The sequence below is a fragment of the Onthophagus taurus genome, chromosome 2, assembly GCF_036711975.1.
Source record: "Onthophagus taurus isolate NC chromosome 2, IU_Otau_3.0, whole genome shotgun sequence".
NCBI classification, from domain to species: domain Eukaryota; kingdom Metazoa; phylum Arthropoda; class Insecta; order Coleoptera; family Scarabaeidae; genus Onthophagus; species Onthophagus taurus.
Genome location: NC_091967.1, coordinates 25,538,178 through 25,562,192, shown reverse-complemented (window position 1 = coordinate 25,562,192; position 24,015 = coordinate 25,538,178). Strand labels below are relative to the sequence as shown.

Here is a 24,015-nt window from a genome sequence, read left to right as displayed (position 1 = left end):
TATGGGGCGTTTCATTTAAAATTTTCGACTTTCTCCCCATTAGATATGGGGAAACGGTAATTCAATTTCTGACCATCCTGTATAAGATACTCTGATACAATATATGACAACCTATTTGAGAGCATCTGAAGAGTAATCGTGTAAACGTAGATCTTTTTTGAATGAACGTTGGCTGAGATATGGAGTTTTAAAGAGCATGTTGAAATTTACCAAAAAAAGCTTATAACCAAAATAACTCGAAAACGAAAAACGCTAGGTACCAATAACTGTTATCAAAGTCAACTTATTTTTTCACGCACAATTAAACAGTGTAATAAAAACTATAGCATTTCATTTAAAATAGCGAAGTTATGGTCTACTTCCGGTAGACCGGAAGTGGTGCCCATCTTGAATATATTTTAGATCGAAAGTTCTGAATGAACAACCCATGCTACCAAAAAATCAAATCTCTACGAATAGTGGAACCTGAAAAAGTTCTAACTGGTTCGTTAGAACTTTTACATGAGACACCCTGTATAGTCTTTACGAAGGAATATCCAAACTACAACATAGGAGTGACTCACAAACGCAGAATGTTTTTGAAAGATTTAGCGAAGGAACTGGTGATACCACATATGCAGAGAGAATCTACTAACCCTAACCTACGGCGTACTGTCCGAGAGTGTATGAGCAGATTTATTGATATATGTGGGATATGTATTACTTGTAAAAATAATATCTGTTATGAGCGTTGTAGTAGAATGTGCACTAAATGCTTCTCTAATCCCTAAAAACAATAAACAATAATGTTTTTTTAACACTAATGTTCACTTTCATATTTAACCTCACGTTTGTAACGTACATATGTATAAATAAATAAAGTTTTACTTCAATAACTTTGTTTCTGTTCTGACTACACGTGATTTTATTTACATAACGGGTCTCAGAAGCCCGGATTATGTAAATGACGATATTTTATTGGTTAAGTATCCTAGGGTTAACCGAAATACATTTAATTTTATTTATTTTTGAAAATGTTTGTTACAATACATTTCATCAAATAAGCAAAACGTTGGGAAATGAATTTTTATACATATTGTTATGGAATCGTTATCTTTAATTATCTAAATAAAGAAAAATATCAGATAACAAAACAAATTTTCATAACAAATAATTAATTTTAAATACAAAAGGTACAAAAAATATTGCATGTTTTGATTTATTGTTAACCGTATAATAGGGTAATTTGAAATTGGTATTGGTGTTATATTCCCATAGAAGCAACGTACCAACGGATACTATAGATTTCTCCCCAAAATAGTACTTAATACACTTCGTTACACATATCGGATAGGTCCTTTGATGGCACACAGGACGAACCGGCGTCCTTTCAATTTCATCCTGGCACACAAACGGGCATTTACAGTCGTCGTCCTCACTCGAGCAGTCGAGCCGGAGAAATTGCATTTTCAATACGGCCACCCCAGTTTCTTCACGGAATCGCCTCATGCGTAATGCATTTCCGATCGTCACCCTAGTTTGTGGACCTTTCGCACGGTACACAGACCTATCTAAACGGTCCCAAACGTGAATATAAACTGCATAATATGATGATTACGTTTTTACCGTTTATTCGACGGTTTTACGATCTTTAAGTAGGTAATAGTTTCCAAGCGAATGTAATAAATAAGTAAACGTTGCGTTGTATAAAAAATAATAATAACAAAAATAAATGCCCCGGGTGAGGATCGAACTCACGACCTTAAGATTATGAGACTTACGCGCTGCCTACTGCGCTACCGAGGCTGTGGTAGTTAAAGCCTGAAAAATTTTATATCCACCCAATATATTTCAAACAATTTTAATTTATTTAAAAGTAATTATGGTTATTATATAACAATTATTGGACCAGTTTAGTTATATCGTGCGATATTGTAGCCGGATTGGCATTGAGGTTCATCGAAATATGATTGATTGTACTAACTAATGACAGCAATTTAGTATCCGCAAAAGTGTCCGTCGCGTATTATAATCGCATTAATCCGGCACGTTATTATAATGTGCGCCATTAATTATATGCAACGTGTATATTAATTATCCCGGTATTAGCTCCGTGTGTACTATCGGCCATTGGATTAATGTTGCAATTTACAAATGGATTCGTTTGATATTTTCGACGAAACGCGTTTTGCCCCTAAAGACGGCTTTACATGCATAATTGTGCGGGACGTAAATTATTTTGAATTGTCAATAGTAATTTATGGATTTACCGGTCCAGTAATAAATGTTTAACTTTTCGGTTGAACATTTAGCTATAATTGGGTGGATAACACCAAATATTCAAAATTTAAATTGTTGAACGTTTCCGTATGATTTATGTTGACACTGCTTTCCTTATAACCCATTTAAAGTTGTCTAACTAATTCGTAAGTGCAATAAAACAGTAGCTACCAACCTGAAACAAACGAGGTACGAAATAAATTAAAGCACGTATAAAACAAATGCCGCAGGGAAATACGTCTCCGGTTACACGAAACAAATAATGCACCGGTTCTCATCAAGAAAGAGAGCATTCTGGTGCTGTTCACCTTTGCCAGTTTGTTTTAATTATAAACCATCGCATTGTAACGCAAAGCAAAGATTTAGATCCTTGCTTGTGGTATATAGTACATTTTCTATTTATTTCAGACTGCCTTATAATAACATAAGTATAAATAAATGTACCATTGAAATTTATTAATCTCTCTGTATTGTACGATGATTCATATTAAATTTTTTATAAAGCGGTTGTATTTATACAAACAGTCTTTTATCGAACTAATAAATTATACATATTACTTTTTCCTTATACGCAAGTGGTGATAAAATCGAAGAATTTTCTCTCATATTACGAAATGACTAGAACTAGTGGGATATTGTATTAAGTGGGGATATTAGAATTAAATATCGGTTAGTATTAAGTAATAACAGAGAGAATATGTAAGACAGTCGACGTATGCAGTTGAATAAACTATTATGTAGAACACCTTTAAAATAGTATTTTAATATAAGAAGACCCAACCTTTACATGGCGATCCTGCAAACCAAACGAATAGAAAAATATAAATTTAATATAAAAATTTATCTTTGAAGATATACAGGGTGATTCACATAAGAACCGACACAGAGCAGGGACATGTAGGGGACAATAAATTAAGATGATTTAACGCAACTTATCTCTATACTAAGTTGCACCCCTGAGGAGTTATAGGCTTTCAAAGTTGGGTCTTAAATTTTTAAAACATTGAATATCTTCGGAATACATCAAGCTAGAAGGTAATAATTCGTAGCAAGTTGAGACCAATTGAGGCATTTCAAAGAGTTGATTAAGGGTGATGGTCCCCTAAATGTTGACAGATTTTTTTAACCTTTTGGTGGATTTAATACATTATTACCTCATTTCATGTGGAATTTAATTCTAAACTTTTTTTACTCTTATTATTTTTTAAAAAACATGTCGGTTTCATAAAAAACTCAAATAACTAAAGACAAACTTAAAAGCCAACTTTGATGGCCTATAACTCCTCAGCTGTACAACTCAGTATAGAGGTAAGTTACGTTACATCATGTTAATTTATTGTCCTCTACATTCCCTGCTCTGTGTCGGTTCTTATTGAATCACCCACCACTCTATAAATACCTGAGAATTCATCCAAGCTTTTGAATTAGCTCGCCAATCAACAGGAAGAGTGTATTATAAAACACCATCAAGAAATTATAAGAATAAAGAGAAGATGGTGTATAATCAATCAAAAGAGGCTAAGGAAGATATTATAATCAATCAATCAGCAGCAGAGAATACAGTAACCAACAATTGGACATCTTCAGATTTAGTTTTGATAATAGTTTTTGAAAAATTAAAAATTATATCAAAAAAATGATGCGTCAGGATAACATTTACTGACGAAAAAGTCAGATACTTCAAATACAAATGAAATTGACAACGATTAGACAAAATGAAAAATCAATTGCTGATTTTGGCCAGGAATTGGAAAGACTTTTTGTCGATTTAACAATATCACAGGCAGACGGCAATGATCAATAATTTACAGTGTTAAAACCAATTAACGAAAAATTAGCTATCAAACGGTTCGCTGATGAACTTAGAAATAGCAGGTTAAGTACAATTATTGCCTCCAGAAATTATGAATTCCTTAAGGATGCCATCCGAGGAGCACAAGATGAAGAAATGTGTGTTCATAATCAACCACAAGTTATGGCATTCTCGAGCTTTAATAGAGGTCGACAGAGATATGTTAATTCACGTAATTACGCAAATTCTACTGATAGACCATATCAAAATAATCAGTCTAATAACTATTATGCACCTAATTCGAATCAGAGAGGTAACAATCATTACAATCGAGGTAGAGGTTTTAATAACAGTCAGACTAATTACAGAGGCAGATTTAATAACAATCGAGGTCAACGTAGAGGAACTATAAATACAGTTAATGTTGGTGATGGACAACAAGAAGTAAATCAGTCCCACCTAACAAACACAAACGCACAGTTTTTTCGAGAACAATAGAACTGAAATAAATTTTTGCGAAGTAGATTATCTTAGCTCAGTAACTTTTAAATGTGGTAACAAGTATTAAAATTCTTAATAGATACAGGAGCTAACGTATGTGCTATTAGATTAGATAAAGTAAGTGCAAATATTCCTAAAGAGTCTTGTAAATTAGAGGTGTCAGGTATAGGTGGTCAATCAGTTTCAGAAGGTTGCGTACATTGAGAATTATCAATTTCAGACATTACATTCAATGGAAAATTTTATGTTTTTAATTCTTTACCGTGCAAATTTGATGGTATTATAGTCAAAATTTTCTTAAACAGTTTCAAGGAATAATAAATTTTGAGCAAAATAACCTTAGTTTAACTAACGATATTAAATCAATAACTTTACCTTTAAGTGCACCAACTCGACATACCGTTTCAGTGTCTGCGAGATGTGAAGGTATTTATTATTCTTCAAGAAAATTTAAAGATGATTATGTAATTCAAGCGCAAGAAATTTGCGAAGGTGTATTTGTAGCTAGAGCTATTGTTAAGTCAGATAGTACGGGTAGGATACCTATAGAAAGCAGTGTTTAAGATTGAAAGAACAGTTCCAACATATTCACTTCCTGAAAACTTGTTTAAGAGAACAATTGATTCCCAAATTTACAAAACACAAATATCCGTTGAACACTCCGAAGAACTTATTCGAAAGATAAATACAAGTAGATTGAAGGAAGAGATCAGGGGACATTACAACACGGTCAACAAAATAAATATTGAATTATTTTATACATATCAAGAACTGACTATCCATTATCATCATTTAGAGTTGGAGGATATCATTTATATACAGTGTCCGTCAAAAAGTCAGCAACACCCGTTTTATTTCTGTTCCATTGCATCAACGATCCTGAAATTTAGCTTATATGAGAGGCTCATACCGATCTTTCGATCTAAAGTATTTTCAAGATGGTGGCCACTTCCGGTCCACCAGAAGTAGACCTCAACTTCGTTTTTTAAATGGAATGCTATAGTTTGTATTGCACCTTTTAATTGTATGCGAAAATATATGTTGACTTTGATATATGTTATTGGTACCTAGCATTTCTCGTTTTCGAGTTATTTTGATTTTCAGTTTTTGTTTGATAAATTTCACCATGCTTTTAAAACCCCATATTTTGTATCAGAGTATCTTATACAGGGTGGCCAAAGTTGAATTATCGTTTCTCCATATTCAATGGCAAGAAAGCTGAAAATTTTAAATGGAACGCCCCATATTTTTTTAACCTACCAGAGAGACAAGTAAATTTTGTATCCAAACCTAATTTTTGTTTTCATTGTTTTATTTATTTGCTCTTTTGTTTGTTATTTTTGGTAAATAAAAGATTATCAACCAAAGTTAATTGTAAAAATAAATTAAACGAAAACCTGTAAAAATATCATGGCCTAATAAAAATATAACCGGTTTCTGGCATTTCCCCGCAAATTTCGTAAATTATAAAAAAATATGGGGCGTACAATTTAAAATTTTCGACTTTCTTGCCTTTGAATGCGGAAAAAAGGTAATTCACTTTTTGGCCAACTTGTATAAGATACTGTGATACAACAAGTGGCAATCTATTTGACAGCATTTGAAGAGCAATTGTGCAAATTTAGAGCTTTTTTAAATGAACGTTTGCTGAGATATGGAGTTTTAAAGAGCATCGTGAAAATTGCAAAGAAAACTTTAAAATCAAAATAACTCGAAAACGAAAAATGCTAGGTATCAATAACTTTTATCAAAATCAATTTATTTTTTCGCATATAATTAAAAGGTGCAATAAAAACTATAGTATTCCATTTAAAATAGCGAAGTTGTGGTCTACTTCCAGGGGACCGGAAGTGGTCACCATCTTGAAAATGCTTTAGATCGAAAGATGGATATGAACCTCCCATATCAACTAAATTTCAGAAACGTAGATTCAATGGAACAGAAATGGGTGTTGCTGACTTTTTGGCGGACACTGTATATCACATATACAGCACACATACAATATGCACATCTCATTTGTAACGGAGAAAGAAAACAAAAGAAATTAAATACATTGAGAGAGGAGCGAGATCGAGTAGAACAACGAGATTTGGTTGTTGACGAAAATGTACGGGAATTCCATCAAAGGGTGACGAATTTATCATCAACAATCTTCAATATTAATACGAAGGCTTTCACGGCCGGTATAGCGAAGAAAAGGTTTGACGTTTCGGATGCAATGTTGCAACCTTCTTCAGAAACTGGTTCGAACCTAGTTTTAGTTCTAATTTTAGTTCAACAATCTTCAACTCGGAAGAAAAAGACCTCTTGCACAAGGGACATAAATACGCAATCATGAAGAGACCCAACTTAGAAGAACAACGATAGAACTGGAAGCAGTTCTAAGAAGTTGCCCAAGTCAATAGTGAATTAAGGGAGATGGAAGACCCGTTAAACAACAACCAAGAACTTCAATATCGAAAACCAAAAAAGAATATAAAACACTTTCATCTATCAGAAACAAAAAAGAAACTAACAACTTTATATTCGCAATTGCAGTAAAAAATGCAGACTTGGTTATTCTTGATAAATCTCAACATATTCGAAAAACTAAAGATTTTCTAACCGATAATAAATTTCAAATTCTTCCAAAAAATCCATATAATACTTTTCAAACTAAGATGTTAAATAACATGAAAGACCCACACAATCAATAACAGATTGTAGCGCATCTTACTCTATACAGATCTGAACTTGTTTCTAAACTGAAAACAACTTCCCGAAGGTTTCATTATGTTATCTTTCGATATCGTTAATCTTTATACCAATGTGCCAACCAAAGAAACCCTTAATTTATTTAAAAAGATACTGATTGCTGATTTGAAGGATGATGCATTGTTAATAATATACATAAACTCTTTCAGATATGCATTGAACAGAATTACCTATGGATTCTCCAATGAGCTGTTTAATGTCAGATATTTTCCTTAACTCAGTTGAGAATGATTTTATTTTAAACGATAATAAGAACTCATATCATATTGTCACATGGTCTAGATATGTTGATGACATTTTTGTTATTTTGGATAGAGAAGATTCAACAATAATCAATGAACTTCATCTTTATTTAAACTCAATACATAACAACCTAAGATTCACACTTGAAACCGAACAGAATAATAGTATTAACTTCCTCGACTTTACAATCTCTAAAATCAGCAGCATCCTGAACTTTGACATATACAGAAAACCGACACAGACTGACTTGACTATACCGTTCGATTCTTTTCATTACTACATACAGAAAATCAACCAAGAACTCTGAACTTAATAATGAAAGATTGAACAGTGAGATTGGTACAATTAAGCAGATAGCTATGAGTAACAGTTTTTCTGTACACATAATTGACAAGCTTGTTAGAAAAAGGAACCAGAAACATGATTTGACATGTCACACAACCTTATTACATACAACATCTAATGAAAAAAGTCTTATATATAAATCTATGAATTTTCAGGGTAATCTCTCGCATAAGCTGAAACGAATTTTTCGCAAACATAACATAAATTTAACATTCAAATCTATTAATACATTGGGTAAAATGCTAGCTAAAAACAAAGATGACTATGATAAGGTTATTAGGTGTAGCGATCGGTATAAGAAAAAAAAAGAGAACTAAATTTTTCTTGGCAAAGAACACCCAATAACCTTATCATAGTTGTCAATTTTTGCGATCAAAAAACTCCATCTAACGTAAAAACAAAGATGTCATATACAGTGCTAGCGTAAAGTAACCCCCCCCCCTGTTTAACTTCTGAACAGATTGAGATATCAATATGAACAAAAAAACGTCAGTTTCTATATTTTATCAGCACAAATATTTTCTTATGGAAAATTTTGGTATCACTTTTAGTTTTTCCGGAAAATGGAACAGCTTTGTTTTTTTAAATGGAACACCCAGTATATTATGGTATCTTTCGAAAGAATAAAACAATACGAATTCAACGATACCTCACAATCAAATATCGGTTTATTAGTTTTTTACATAAAAATTAAACAAAATGCGGAATTTCGCCGGAAAAACCAACGTATCTTCGTTGACTACCTGTCGAGATACAATGGGCCAGATAAATGGTGGACGGTCAGTTAAAGGTCGGTCTACGCTCGGATTAAGCAGGGTTAAAATCAGCAATTCTTTTAGAATGTTTTTATGAAACAATCAATACAAGAAAAGGATAAAAAGAAAGTTCTTTTTAAAATTTCTAAGAAAAAATTGTCATAACAACAATTTTAAAGTTTGTAGGTACTTTGAAATTTTGTATTTAAGGCAGCATGCAAATATTTTCCTTCATTTCTATCTTTGAATTTTACCCGACCAAGTATAACCAAAGAAAGGCGAGATCAAAATGGCTAGAAGGAGTTTAGAGCACAATATCGAAGCAATTTTAATATTCGCTCGTGCTGACAGAAATCTACATGAAAGAGCGACAATTTAAGAAACGATTTCCTGAACATCCAATTAGTCGAAAATATTTAAGAGAGCTTGTGAATAAGTTTTTGGAAACTGGAAGCGTCGAAGACCGCAAAAGAACTGGTCGTCAGATATTAATAGAAGTATTTAATGTGCCCATGATGTCGTCTGCTGCTATCGTATCAACGTGTGATGTGTTAAATATTTCCGCGACGTTGTTGGACGACGTGGAAATACTTAAAGAAGAATAAATATCATCCATTTTAAATAAAAATGCTTCATGAATTAACAGAAGATGACCCTGATATAGAAGAACAGAATTTTGTGAGCTAATGACAAATATGGTTGAACGAAATCGATTATACTTGAAACATATTTGTTTCAGTGATGAATGTACTTTCTTTTTGGGTGGAAAATCGTGACGTTATCACTCAATTTCATTAGAAAGTAAATGTTTTTTTTTCAAGACTTTTGCAAATTGTACAACAGAATTCTGACGATTTTGAAATGAAACTAGTGTTTCATCAAGACGGAGCACCTCCAAATTATGCGCCAATGGTACGAAATTATCTTGATAAAAATTTTAATGGACAACAAGATCACCAGATCTGACACCTTTAGATTTCTTTTTATGGGGTTATTTAAAATCCAAGGTATATGAAATTCCGTTGGGTAGTATTGAGGATTTAAAACAAAAAATTATTGACGTCTGCCAAAATATTATATTGATCATCACATGTTAAGCCGTGTGAGAGAGGAAACACTACAAAGATGGTACCACTGCCTAGAAGTTCAAGGTAATCATATCGAACAATTTACTTAATATTTGATTCTTAATAAATAAAAAATTCTTTTATTATTCAATAACAACACTAAGCAAATTTTTCAACCGTTACCTATACTAGCAAAATCTTTAATAAGAAAATTTCATTTCTTATATTGACTTTTTTTCTTTATAAATATTTTTTGACAAAATATGATTAATTCATAAATTTAATATACTTCCAAACCAAGGACAGTAGAATCTAACAGGACTGCTACATCCATTGTTGTGACAACCTGCCCGCAAACTACGTCACACTATTTTCCACGCCCAGCTGTTGTTATGGTTTATGCATTTGCTGTGTTTTTAGAGGTTATATCCTAGACTTATTCATATTATTTTTGAAGTTTTATGTTTTTAGACGTATTAATGTCTATTATATAACCTCTAAAAACACAGACAGTTACCAGGCGTGGCAAATAGTGTGACGTAGAGTGCGGGCAACCAACCCGTAGTGGACTACAAAAATACAATGGATGTAGCAGTCCTGTTAGATTCTACTGTCCTTGCTTCCAAACAACTTTTATTTCATTTCTAAAAAAAATAAGTAATTGAACTTGCAATTTTAAATCCGTCTTAGCTCGAGCGTATACCGACCGTCCACCATTTACCTGGCCGATTGCATTTCGACAGGTAGTCGACGAAGATACGTTGGTTTTTCCGGCAAAATTCCGCATTTTGTTTAATTTTTATGCGAAAAACTCGGATTCGTATTGTTTTCATGTTTCGGAAGATACCATAATATACTAGGTGTTCCATTTAAAAAAACAAAGTTGATCTATTTTCCGGAAAAACTAAAAGTGATGGCAAAATTTTCCATAAGAAAATATTTGTGCTGATAAAATATAGAAACTGACGTTTTTTTGTTCATAGTGATATCTCAATTTGTTCGGAAGTTAAACAGGGGGGGGGTTACTTTACGCTAGCACTGTATAAACAGGATAATAGTGGAGTCTATAAGTTGGACTGTGCAACTTGTGAAGCAGTTAAACTTTTATAGGTGAGACTGGCAGATCTTTACGCACTAGAATAAAGGAACATAAAACCAGAATAAATTCTAACTTTGGTAGCCATTTGAAGGAGCACAACCGTGATTTTCATGATGTGGACAATACTAGTTTATTACATCAACAAAATAAAGGTCATCTGCTAGAAATACTTGAGGCGTATGAAATCGGCAAATTTACAAAGATCAAATCCAAGAATAGAATATCTAAATGATCAATTAAATTTAGTTCAAAGACCACTTTACTTGGAACTGCGTTTACCTTACACCCCTCCTATACCACCAGATGGACAAGGATCGAAAATGTACTAACTATTTCATAATACAAAGTCCTAGTTTCCTCCTGTTTTCCTCTCTTCCTTTTTTGTCCTCCCCTTACTGCTTACTCATTCCAAACCCTTATACGCCTCTCCAATCGCCAATTATATGCTTTTCTCACTTTTTGAGTGGTTTAAGTGTTGTAATTCCAAATTTGATTAAATCTTATTACAATGTGATCGATTTATGCTGTATTTTGTGCTTTTGTAAGTATTGTTTGAATTTACCGCCCAGCCTTACAGGCTCACTTATGAGACATTTTCCTTATACATATTAAGGTAAAAATCTCCGCTTACAGCTTTCTCTGAAGTGTCATCATCAACAATAGCCTGCATTACCTTCAAACCTTAATGGAAACGCACGCCCTGTTCGTCATTGACTGCAACAAGACTTTTCGGGAAGTTAGCAAGATGATTCTGTAAGAAATGCAATTTGATGCTATCCAAAAGTTGTTGGACAATTTCGATGTAATTCTGCGTCATCATGTATTTCAAAAAAGTTTATAACAATGTTCTTGAATGCCAACCTAACATTCTTTTGAATTTCTGACAGTTTTTCGACAAAATGTTCTTCGTTTAGTAGCTGCCGAATTTGTGAGCCATCAAAAACAGTGGCCTTTGTCTTTACAAATGTCAAGCGAAATGAGATACTTGATACGGTTTCCTTCAACAGCAAAGTTTTAACGAATTGCTTCATGAGACTCAATTTTATATGCAGAAGTGGACATATAATGTTCCTTCTGTAGCTTATGTGGAATGTTTGGATAACCAGGGTTCAGGTCAGATTGTGGCGACGTCTGCTCTCTGATATACATATAAAGCAGGACTACTTGGTACATCCACGTTGCTGGCCAGGAAGTCTTCACATTCTTCACTCAGACGAACTGATTGCCCTATTGGGACTGTTTAAATTTTTATTGTGAAGGTGAACATACTTCAAGCTCTGCTTTGAATTATCAATAAACAGTCGCCAATGTATGTTATGGCAATACAAAAATTCACCATCACTTCAAAAATATTGCAAAAACCTTAACTCCGTTTTCAAGCAAGTTTTTTTCGAGCTATCTTGATACTAAGAGTTCTAAAGCTTTTTTGGGTAGCCACAAATATCCTACCAAATCATTCAACTCATACTGCTAAAATTACCGTACGAACGGAATCATCTTCAATTTCAAATTGTTTATCGTTGGGGTCACTTCGATCTTCACCAGACTCGTATTCATTGAAAACTGGATAATCTATACATTCACTTTTCATGAAATATCTTGACGTTTTCATTATAAAAAAGTTACAACCACTTGAATGACCTTAAAGCTCTCATCAAATCAATCACAGGTATATCAAAAGAGGATTTATCTAATCAAATTAAGTCGCAGCTAACAGTAAAGCTTTAATCAAATGGTGATTACCAAGGAACATAAAGATTTATCGCCACCAATTACAGTCGACTCCATTGTATGATGAGGTTTGTTGGCGTCGTTTGATATTAAACGTAATAAGGCAGTTTGGTCATCCTAATTTATTAAGGATTCAACTCTTGATTTTGGATTTCCAACCGGAAGTTTTAGACAAAACGCTTAATTTGTAGGTTAGTAGGCCTAAATTCTGACTTAGATATCGTTAATCTTCTGTCGCTTTCTACAATGTCAGGGAATAAATAGACCTGTACTCGCCCTTTGGTACTGCGAAGGGAGACACCAAATAACTAAATAAGTATGGAGCATAAAATTTGCTTCCTGTTCAATACTGTAAGGTTTCTCGTTAGCAATTTAAAATACACTGAAATGTAGAAAACATAATTGTAAATGAACAACCGGTAGAGCGGAGGAACATTTTTGTCAACTTAGATGCCGACTTGAAGACCTCGCCTGTATCAGAAATTTTTGACGAGTTGATTTTGGTAGTGGCTAATACCTTGCCAAAATAATATATTAATGGCACGATATAGCACAGCAAGATTATTATATAGATATGATTATAAACTACAGCTCTCTTCCAAGAACCTTGGATTTTAAAATTTTAAAATCACAGTCTCAACGGCTTCTATTTATAATTATTGCGCTAAGAATAAAAATCCGAACAGTTATTTATAGATTTTTGGAATCACGTCTGCTTTAGTTTATCTTCCATACGATGACGAAGAGTTATTCCAATGAATTGGTGAGGCTGGTCAATAATGGTAAATAAGATAACTGGACTCTTGTCACTTACTGAGATGTGTACTATGAATTTAGTAGATGATGTTGTTGAACATGTTCGCTGCTTATAGGATTTTCAAGAAACATCGGTGTTGACGAACTGGTAAAGATCCAACCCAACCTTAGGTTAAAACTGGAGAATTGTAGAGATTGGCAAAAGTAGGCGAGAGAAAAGTAGGCGATCTATACTTTCATACCTCTGGTCATTGCTGAGGTTAGTGTTGGAAGAAAGCGATAATTATGACTAAGATGATCCTTCGAGAGTATACCCTGTATGTTTGTGAGGAGTCGGTTGATGGCCGCATAGCGTGTTATAAAGATTGAATTCTTCTTCCCTGTGGTTGTTGTTAGAAGCGAGTTTGATGTTGGACATCTGCAGATGAATGAAGACAGGATTTTTGTCCTTAGAAAATCACGTTTCTGTAACAATCTCTGCTACAATCTCTTGCTCTATAGAAAATAGAGCGCAATGCAAAGAGGTTGACAAGTTGGCACCAATTAAATTGAACTTTGATTATTTTGTTCAAAATTGTAAGTTGATGAGAAGGGCCATCCACTGGTCGTGTGCCTTTCCAAAAGAGTGACAAACCAGAAGGTATAGTTGAATGGTTGATTCAGCCAATATCTGGAACAAAATGCAATATTACGTTTGAAAATTAATTTACCAGTTATCTTCTAATGATCAACCAACTCAAAAAGCTCACTTTAGTTGGAACCATGATGAAGAATGATCGGCAAATATCATCAGATTTTCTAATACATACGAAATAAAGACGTTCGTAGTTCAATGTTTGCTCCCCAAAAAGTTGACAAATGTCATTCTATTTTGATGTCTTTACATCATGATGATACTGTAGTTGAAGAACCGGGTGACAAGAAATTTTCTGAATATAATGTCCAGTAACTGTCTCAAGAAATGTTTGAAACAACCGTTATTGGCCTTGAAGTCAAGTCAATACTTAAAATCTCAACTTAAAACGGATCATATTTTTAAAAGAACTTGGTCTACAGTTGATATCCGATATCAGCAAATATTATTTTATGTCGGGGACTACGGAAGTATCAGATGTCAAAATGTTATGAATCTTGGTCTAATCGACGCAAAACAAGTAGTAGATGTTCTATTTGTCCAAAAAATAAGGATAGGAAGATATTTTATTTCTGAATACATTTTTTACATCCTGAGTAAGTTTGATGTTGGGTATGTTAAATATCAAAAACACCAACCTTTTTTGCCATACTAACAGAGGATTAAGCAATTATGGTTTATCGTTGATACAGTGGGAGTTTAGGAGAAATACAATTGTTTATCGGATCTCTCGGTTTACAGGTCTCTGTAAAGTTTTGCATGGTATTCATGAACAATTATATGATTCTGTTCATTATATTGTGTTGGGTGATTTAGACTCGCATTTGCTATACAATTATACGATAGGATGTAACAATAACTGAATAAGTACTAAATTATGTAATCAAAATTGGGAATTCGAAACCGTTCTATTAGAGGCCTCGCGTATTTAGCAAATGTTACTTCTACACTGATCATGTGCAGTTATTATATTTCTTTGATCTTCAAAGTATTAATTGAAATTTTGTGTTAGTAGCTTTAATATATCGAAAAAACTCCACGTTTGTCCTTTGAGAGACGATGAAACATGATGTGTCAAAATTTTCTGTTAATTTTGCCAACTGTTACCAACTTCACAACAATTTAGCAGGTATCATAGAAAAATAACAAACTGTACAGGTATAATGTTATACAACTTTGTCCGTCGTTTTACTTCTACATTCATTCCCCGCCATTAACAGGTCCACACAGGATTGTGACCGCGAAAATTGCGCCAGTCGTTATAGTACGGTCGTTATCCTTGGCACGTAAGTTCTGCAGAGGTCCGAACACGCGGCTAATTTCGTTTCCGAGTTTTATGATTAATTAGGCAGTTTTGGCGGCGACGAGGTAGGTTGTGGGCCCACCGCCTCCGACAATCCGTCCCACCCCCGTTATATGCGCGTCCATCTCGCGCCATTAAATCGACAATCCGCGCATTTGCAATTCTAATGTTAGATGGGACGTACATCGATGGCCACATATCCGCTTATTGGTGTTAAATTAATCGCTCGGATTGCTTTATGCGGCCGTAAACAATGGATACGCCGATCCTGCAACGAACCGTTCCGATTCTTACGCGTTCTCCCTTCGTGTATTTCCCGGTGGTATTGCTGCGAACAGCAAATTTCGACGCCGACGTCCGTTTACTAGCAATTATATCGCCTACCGCTACAATGTTTCGACGCCCGATTATATGCTGATCTCTATTTATCCCTATCCGCAAATCTTAATAATCACATATTTGATATACGAGATATTTTGTTTAAAAAGTATTTTCATTTCTAAAACGTTCTTTAAATCAGTAAATACTCAAATACAATGACACCTCGCACTCATTCCCATGACAAGTATAGTTCATTTATCTTGTAAAAAGCAAAAAACAACTAAATTGCAAAATAAAAAAAAAACAACTGATGTACGGGAAACAGCTAAAATGTACGTGACAGGTACATCCAGTTAAATTTTCAGAATGGAATATACGGCAATTGTACTAAAATCGATATTGTCACACTGCATACATTGATTATTTGGAATATTCCCCGGTTTGTCTACAATACAAAAAAAATGCTCGCATATTAACAATAATACTTCAAAAAATCATGACGAGTTCAAAGATAGAAAATTGTGGGGCGATTATCGTCACGTAAAATGTCCATTACTTCCATTGACTGGTGGTGGTGGTTAGAATATCGTGATAACCTCAACCGACAGTGATCGTGCAGTGCATAATTAGTTTGATATTCATGAATACAATCATATCTTTATTTTAAATAACTTCGAATTTATATAGTGTTTCATATACGTTGTGTTGATAATATTCCAATTAATCCTTTAATTATTTCATTTATTTAATTATTTTACCTATGCGATGTTAGACCCCAATTTTGAAAAATTTTGAAAAACTTTGAAAAACTGAATGAAAAGAGGAAGATAGAAAAATAGAGTACATTACATAGAAAACGTAGAAATAGTTCTATCACAAAACAAGGAATTAAACACTAATAAGAGATGTAAGAGTGAGAATAACATGAGATTGTTCTCTTCGTTAAACAGAAGAAACTAGAACACTTAACACCACCCAATTTCTGCAATAATCCATTAACCTTCGCTCCAGAGGTGAAATATCTTGGTGTTATCTTGAACAAAGGACTGACTTGGAACTCACACATTAGTTGCAAAACCAAAAAGGCAACAGTGTCGAAGAGGGATTAAATCCGATGTGGATGTACACTTCTGTGATAAGACCCATAGTAGCTCACGGAGCCATAGTTTGGTGCTCAGGACTAAAACATGCATATAAGGCTAAATTGCTGCATCCATTGCAACGACTCTGCCTGTTAATTACGGGCGCCATGAGATCGACGATTGCGATGGAAACTATGCTGAACGTGCTCCCCCTAGATATTTTTATCTGGGAGGTGGTCGTGATGGCGTTGCTTCGATTGCGATCAGTGGACAACAAGCAGGTTGTAAAAATGGGAATAGTCCGGAGCGAGCTCTGGAGCGAGGCTGTTCGTAAACAACCCCTCCTTGAAGCTCGCACAGACTATATCACACCTACTTTCTTAAGCAAGCCACACATTGGCATTGAAACGATACCCCAGAGCAACCCAAGCTCGAGCCAAACGCTGGCCATCTACACTGATGAAACAAAGAGAGAAAGAGAATAGAGAGCAAATGAAAAAAGAATGGGAAAAACATTTTCTCAACGAAAAGATGCAAACAATAGAGAAGATGGAGCTGCCCGATGGAGAAAATAAAGCCAAAATAGCTAATAAGATAGTCAAATAATTAAAAAAACAAAAGGGGTAAAGTTCCAGGACAAGATAATATAAATACAGAGCGCATTAAGAATGTGGTGAAGAATTGATAGAACATTCGTATCGTCTTATCAAAACTATAGAAAATACATAAAAACGAAGATACGGTTTTGTGTGCAAATTGCTGTGGGATTCCGTATTAAATATAGTGTACAATATTTTATCATGCTTAAATAAAGAAGAATAATTAATAAAACAATTATTATTGATGAATATCTATGTGGCTTCTCTAAGAGTAGATCTACAATGTATGTTATATACATGATATAGAGAATAGGATGTCAGTATAAAACAAACATAGAAGTGCTCTTTATAGATTACCAACAAACTTTCAGTTCTATAAATAAGAATGAATTAATAAGAGCTTTAATTGAGATCAAAATACCGCCTACACTTACACGTCTGGTTAAAATAACAAAGGAGAATTCCAGAATTGTGTGTATTGCAACATATTACAAGGAAAATTAATACTAGGGGTAATATTATAAATAGTGTATAGCAAACTATAGGATATGCCGACATTGTCTTGATAACCTAGTAAAGAAGTACAATGACACAAGTATACAATACATTGTGAAGAGAAAGCAACAAAAGCAATAGTGAATAAAATAAAATTTCTGGAGTGTATATAAAAAATGTTGGAGGTTACGAAAATAAAATAAATTAAAAATACAGGCAACAAGCTGGGCATATTACGCCTTGGGAATAAAAATATAACAACAGCAATTAGAATACGAATGTACAAAACTCTAATAAGACCTATTACAATGTATACTGTAAAGTACTACTCACGAAGAAGGAACAAGAAGACTGCCGATGCAGGAGAAAGAAAATATTAGGAAGATTCTGGTATCAAGAAGGGAGAGAAATGATAATAAATATTATAAAATGTGTCAAGACACAAAAAGTAAGGTGGCTAAGACACATATATAGGAAAAAACAGGAATTTGGGATAAGAGCAATAGGAAGATCTAAAATAAATGATAAGATGAAGTGGGATTGGACTTATAGAAGGCAGGAGTAAGGGAACGAAAGGAAGCCTACTGGAGCACGAGTAAGATTGGAAAATAGTCAGCTTCTTCCACCTGTATGTAATTAGCTGATACACTTCGGGTTATGAAGAAATCAATTAGATTCAGGATTTTAGTGGGGTCTAAAGGCCAATATGTTGGCTTGTCAGAATAATATTTCGCATTTCCCCAATGGACATGTTTAGCATTTAGGAAGTCATTATTCTTTTTTTTAAACATATCATGACGTATAATTAACTTCGCAGATAATTTTATATACCATTCCTGGATGACTCTTAAGGAATTCGTTAATTCCATCTTTCGGTGCACTTTCAGGGTGTGTAATATACTTTTTGTAATTCCCGACGGTAATGAAAGCTATAACAGCATCCGATGCTGTAATGAGATTTTAGTAACATTTTATGGAACCAGTTCAAGTTGGTGACATTGGGTCATTAATTTTTCTAGTTGTCAATGTCACAATTTTTTTCTATGGATGTTTAAACACGTTCTTAGCATCGAATACAAGGTCCACAATGATGAGGACATTGAACTCTGAGCAATTTCTCTTATTTTGGGAGGTGTACATGAAACATTTTTGCCAGGTGAATATATTTTGTGTTTTGACAGTTTCTAATTGTCAATTCCAATTTCTATTTTCAAGTAGGATAAAAACGGGAATTACAAAAAATAGCATAAAAAACACGTTTCATAAGACTTAAAGCACCCATTCATTAAAAAACTCGTGGCTTCGCCATTCGTTTTTCAGCTTGAATTCGTGCATTTCAAACGTGTCTTACGAAACTTGTTTTTTAATATACTATTATATGCCTTACATTTTATAAATAATATATTGATTTTATAAATTTAGGAGAGCTTGCAATTCTTGTTGATGTTACATATGTTGAAAGTTACATGACATTACGATTTTTTAGACTAACCAGTAACTGCTTGACAGTAGGATTTTTTCTACACTCTAACTGACTACTGACATTTGTTTATAATTCGTTTATGGTTCAATTCTTTTTACATGTCTTTTTTGACTATGCGGTGAAAACATTTTGGTTTATCAGTCTTAGGTTTCTTACACTCCACTGCTAACTGTTTAACAAGACATCTGACACAATGTGGTTCCATAGCACAATATTTTATGTAGGTATGCCAGTATACTTGGCTTTTATATACCTACTGTGGTGTATGCTTAAAACATCATTTATTTCGTAAATCTTAATATGATAGCATCTATAAGTGAAAATATAAGTATGTTTATAATTTTCTACAATTTTAATTTTATCGGGATCTGGCAGTACGTCGTAATGCCCTGCCGTAATTAAATGTCCTAAATAAAGTAAGTCTTTTTTCAGAAATTCACATTTTATCGGGTTTAACTTCAGATTTACCTGTCTCAATCTTTTAAACACTTATTAAATTTTATTGTGAGTTTCCAAATTATAACCAAAAATTATTAAATCATCTAAATAAACAAAGCAAGATTCTGAGCATAACCCCGACATAGCAATTGTCATGATTCGAGAAAACGCACTGAGACTTATTTTTAACCCCATGGGCAATCTTCTCATCTGATACTGTCCTTTGTCAGTAAAAAATGCAGTTATTGATCGACTTTTTGAATCCAGTTCTAGTTGGTAGTAACAACAATTTTTGACCAGCTTCATCCAGCATTTGTGAATACAGGTCAATTCCATCAATTAAGTGCATAGTTACGCTTTCAGAATTTGTCATAACAGGTAGCAGTGAAGCTGCTGTTTTAAGATCAAATTTTTCTGTCATTTTTACAGGATTGTCTAACTTAACTGATTCTTTTCTTTCTAATAAAGTTACTCTACAATTATCTCTCAAAAGTTACTCTCAATTTGCAATCGCGCACAAAAGAATACTTAACCTACTTAACAATTAAATTAATATTATATTATTTATAATTAATTACTACACTACAATATCTACCTGTGGTATATGCTTAAAACATCATTTATTTCGTAAATCTTAATATCATAGCATCTATAAGTGAAAATATAAAATGTTTACAGTATGATATTCTTAACACAATTATTTACGATAAGAAACGATCGAAGAACTTATTTCCGCTAAGGTGGAACGTGTTTTAAAAACAACTTTTTGTATATTATAATTATGTAGCAAACTTTTGAAATTTCAAACGAGGCATTTCTATCGGGTTGGCCAAGGATTAAGCTCTCGAATGAGATGTTACTCATCGAAATCGATTAATTAGGTCTCTTGTTATAATCAAAATATTATTTCGCATAGATAGAATAGTTGTATTTTTGTCTGAAGTGCATTTTATGTTTAATCTTTAAACGCAAATTTTAAAACACACTGTATATTTGGATGAATATTTAATAATCTTCATATAAATTCCACTATCCTTGCACTCTACACACGAAATTATCTTTATCAATGCTGACCAAAAATACACTGGAAGTTTATGAATAGAAAGCGAGGTTGTTAGAAGCACGTCGCATCGTTGTCCAGCATATTAATGAACGTATATCCGGTTTACCTGAGTGGTCGCCGTGACGCTGTTCTCGACCCTACTTGTCGTCAGTTCTCCAACACCATCCTAAAATCTACTAGATGGTGGTCCGTTTACCACAAGACACAAGAGAATGAATACGGATTGTGACGATCAGTTCCGCCCGGTTTTAATTGTGATAGATGGCGGATGGAATAGCTCGGCATTTTTTTTCTTTCTCTCTATTTGTCTTTTTTCTCCCTATTCTCCGTCGGTACCTATTAGAGCTCTTCGTGCTGTGGTTGGGGAACCCTGAGTGAGTAATTATAACGTTAAGCTTTGCTAGACTTTTTTCCGGGTAGCTTATCAATCAATTGATGCCGTACGCTAATAATAATAAATTGAGCTATTTCCCACGTACCTGGGATCGTATATCAATATTATGGCGGTGCTGCATTTCCAGTAATTATTTTTCATTTTACCACCAAACGAGCAGGTTGATATATCAACTGTGGTTAGGATGTAATCTTGATATATTTACGTGATTTGTGATTTGGTTTCGTTTTCAAGTGTTGATAGATTTGATATATGCAGAGTAAATTTATTGTTAAATTCTTCTATTCATAAATTGTTTTTTTTAATAAAATTTTTTGTTTGATTTATCAGTTATTTTTTAATTACAAATTAATAACATATTTCGTTATAGATATAAAATAAAAAACGTAATATTAAATAAAAGTGGGTGTATAATAATTAAGCTTCAAAGCTTTTTAAAAAAGATCAAAGTCGCAACCAATAAAATTTCAGTTGGCAAATATCCTCGAGTGGAGTTGAGGCACACCAGTAGACAGCAGTCTATTCGGCATTTCAATATTATCGCCGCAGTATTTGTGCGATACACGAAGAAAATTGCTTATTAATTTTCGTCTGGTTCCTCTCGCATCCGAGCATCCGCTCGGGTGAATCCTCTGATCTGCGAGCAATTAATCTTGTATCCCGCGCAAATATTTGTCCTACAAACGCGCCCGACGCGCCCGTCCGACAAACATCGACGAATATTAATATAAACATTAGGTTAAAAATTAATTTAGACAGGAGGAAACTCCATCAACTGCCAATGGCACTCTTTCACGACAACCCACTAACGCTACATGCAACTTCCATTAGACTTTTACGTTATAATTAATAAACCTTTTTGTTCTCTATCTAAAAATATGCAAATGAAAAAAAATTATATTTAAATAGACTTAACAAAAAGCTTATTCTTGTCCTATATATTTTACGAATATGTTCGAGTGTACTAATTCAGGCGATACCGGAATTTGGGCTTAGAATCGTGGGGTTAATGGGAAAGCCGAAATAATGCCCGAGATATATTCCGGGAAATTGCGAGAAATTCTTTTCGACGCGATCACAATAAACTTACTTCGGGCCAGTGTAATTAAGATATTCTAGGGGTTGGGGGTCGTTTGTTTGACCCGTTCGGAAGGTAGGTAGGTAATTGGAAACGCTGTGTGTGCTTTGGACCAATAATTACTTCGGTTTATACGCGTGAATAAGTACTCTATATATGACATTACAAAAGGGATACCTCGGTTTCATCATTCACACTGCTTTATGGATCGTGCAAGAAAACCCCAGCGCCCGCACCATTTCGTTCTTTTGAACCATCGGTGTAGATCTTAAAAGTTCAGCGTTCATCTACTACTGTGGGACTGACGTGGGTGAGGTACTTCTTTGAGAAAACATATTTTGCTGGTCTGTGATCAGTCTTACACCCGAGTAGGGGTGTGTCTAACACTGCTCTCCTCCAGAGTGTTGAACTGCTGGCAGCGTCCCCATCCTTCATAGTTCCTACTGATTGTAGTCTTTTCATGGTTACCAACGTTACTTCCTGAATATGTAGGTTGAGTGGTGGTAAATTTAACATGATTTCCATGGCCGCGGTGGGAGTTGATCACAGCGCACCTGTAACATACAGACACGCGAGTCTCTGTATTCTATTAATTTTAGTGGTGGCGGTAGACTTACAACAATTGGTTGAACTACGGCGGTGTAAATCTACAGGGTTATCTTGAGAGACAGACCCGAAGTCCTCCCGACAGCCCTCCGGCACTGGCCGAAGGCGACACAAGCTTTATTAACTCTATTGTGTAGGTGGGATTTCCATGTTAGCTCACTGTCTATTATGAAGCCCAAGTACTTATCTTCTGTAAACAGTTTAAGTGGAGTTTTACGTTTTTACGTTTACGTTTTTAGTCGAGTTTAGCGAGCGTTGGCAGTCTAGGATTGCCAATGTTGCGCATGCGTGTAAAAGAACCATCTCTGTCTTCTTGGGATTGATAGAAAGGCATTGTTTATTACACCAGTTCTCAATTAGATTGAGTGCTTCCTGCATCCTGTCGAGGAGTACGTTAACGTACTTGCCTCTTATGAGGATTGTCAGGTAATCTGCGTAGCCAACGATTTTAAAACTGGCTAGGTTTAGGCGTTTCATGAGGCTATCGAGGATGAGATTCCACAAAAGTGGAGAAAGTACTACCCCTTGCGAACAGCCTGTAGTAACAGCCAGTGGAAGAGTGGCCTGGCTAGCCCTTAATTTGACGACCCTATGTCTTATAGTGCTCTCAATCCAGCCGCACAGGGCCAGAGGAACGTTATCCTCTAGCAAGGCGTCGTTAATTCCGGAGAAGGTAGTTTTATCAAAAGCTCCTTCCACATCAATAAAAATCCCCAGGGCGAACTCCTTGTGGTCCAGCACACCACCGACGAAACTAGTCACTGAGTGAAGAGATGTCAGCGTAGACTTTCCCTGGGCATGTTGATTGGAGTTTAGTGGCCTGCTGCGCAGACAAGAGTCTCTAATGTAACGGTAGCTAAGCCTCTCCAACGTTTGCAGTAGAAAGGAGGGGAGGCTAATAAGTTGACCGTGACTTCACGCCAGCTTCCCTGTACGTAGCGAAACGCCAGGCATCGCTGGAAAATACTCTTCAGGTGTAGGTTGCAGGTCATCCAGTCCCCATTGTAAAAGGGCCGGTGTAATCCCGTCCGGTCCTGGAGTTTTGAACGGCGAGAACGTATTCACAGCCCACCGTATTTTCTCCTCCTCACAGATGACTTTGGCCAAGAGCCATTCATTCGCAGTTGGTACATGAATTGTCTCTTTTTGGACATGAAACTTGTCCGAACCTGAGAAATGAACAGTCATTAAAAGCTGTAAACTGTCTTGATCGGTAT

General features: G+C 34.6%; 1 protein-coding gene and 1 non-coding gene across 2 annotated transcripts in view; one reads left to right on the top strand and one right to left on the bottom strand.

Moving 5' to 3' along the window:
- LOC139429080 (uncharacterized) overlaps nt 1-24,015 on the top strand; it is a 516,749-nt gene that overhangs the window by 105,008 nt on the left and 387,726 nt on the right. The window lies entirely within an intron of this gene.
- On the bottom strand, nt 1,713-1,785 carry TRNAM-CAU (transfer RNA methionine (anticodon CAU)). The gene has a single exon. It is a non-coding gene; the product is annotated as a tRNA-Met (tRNA).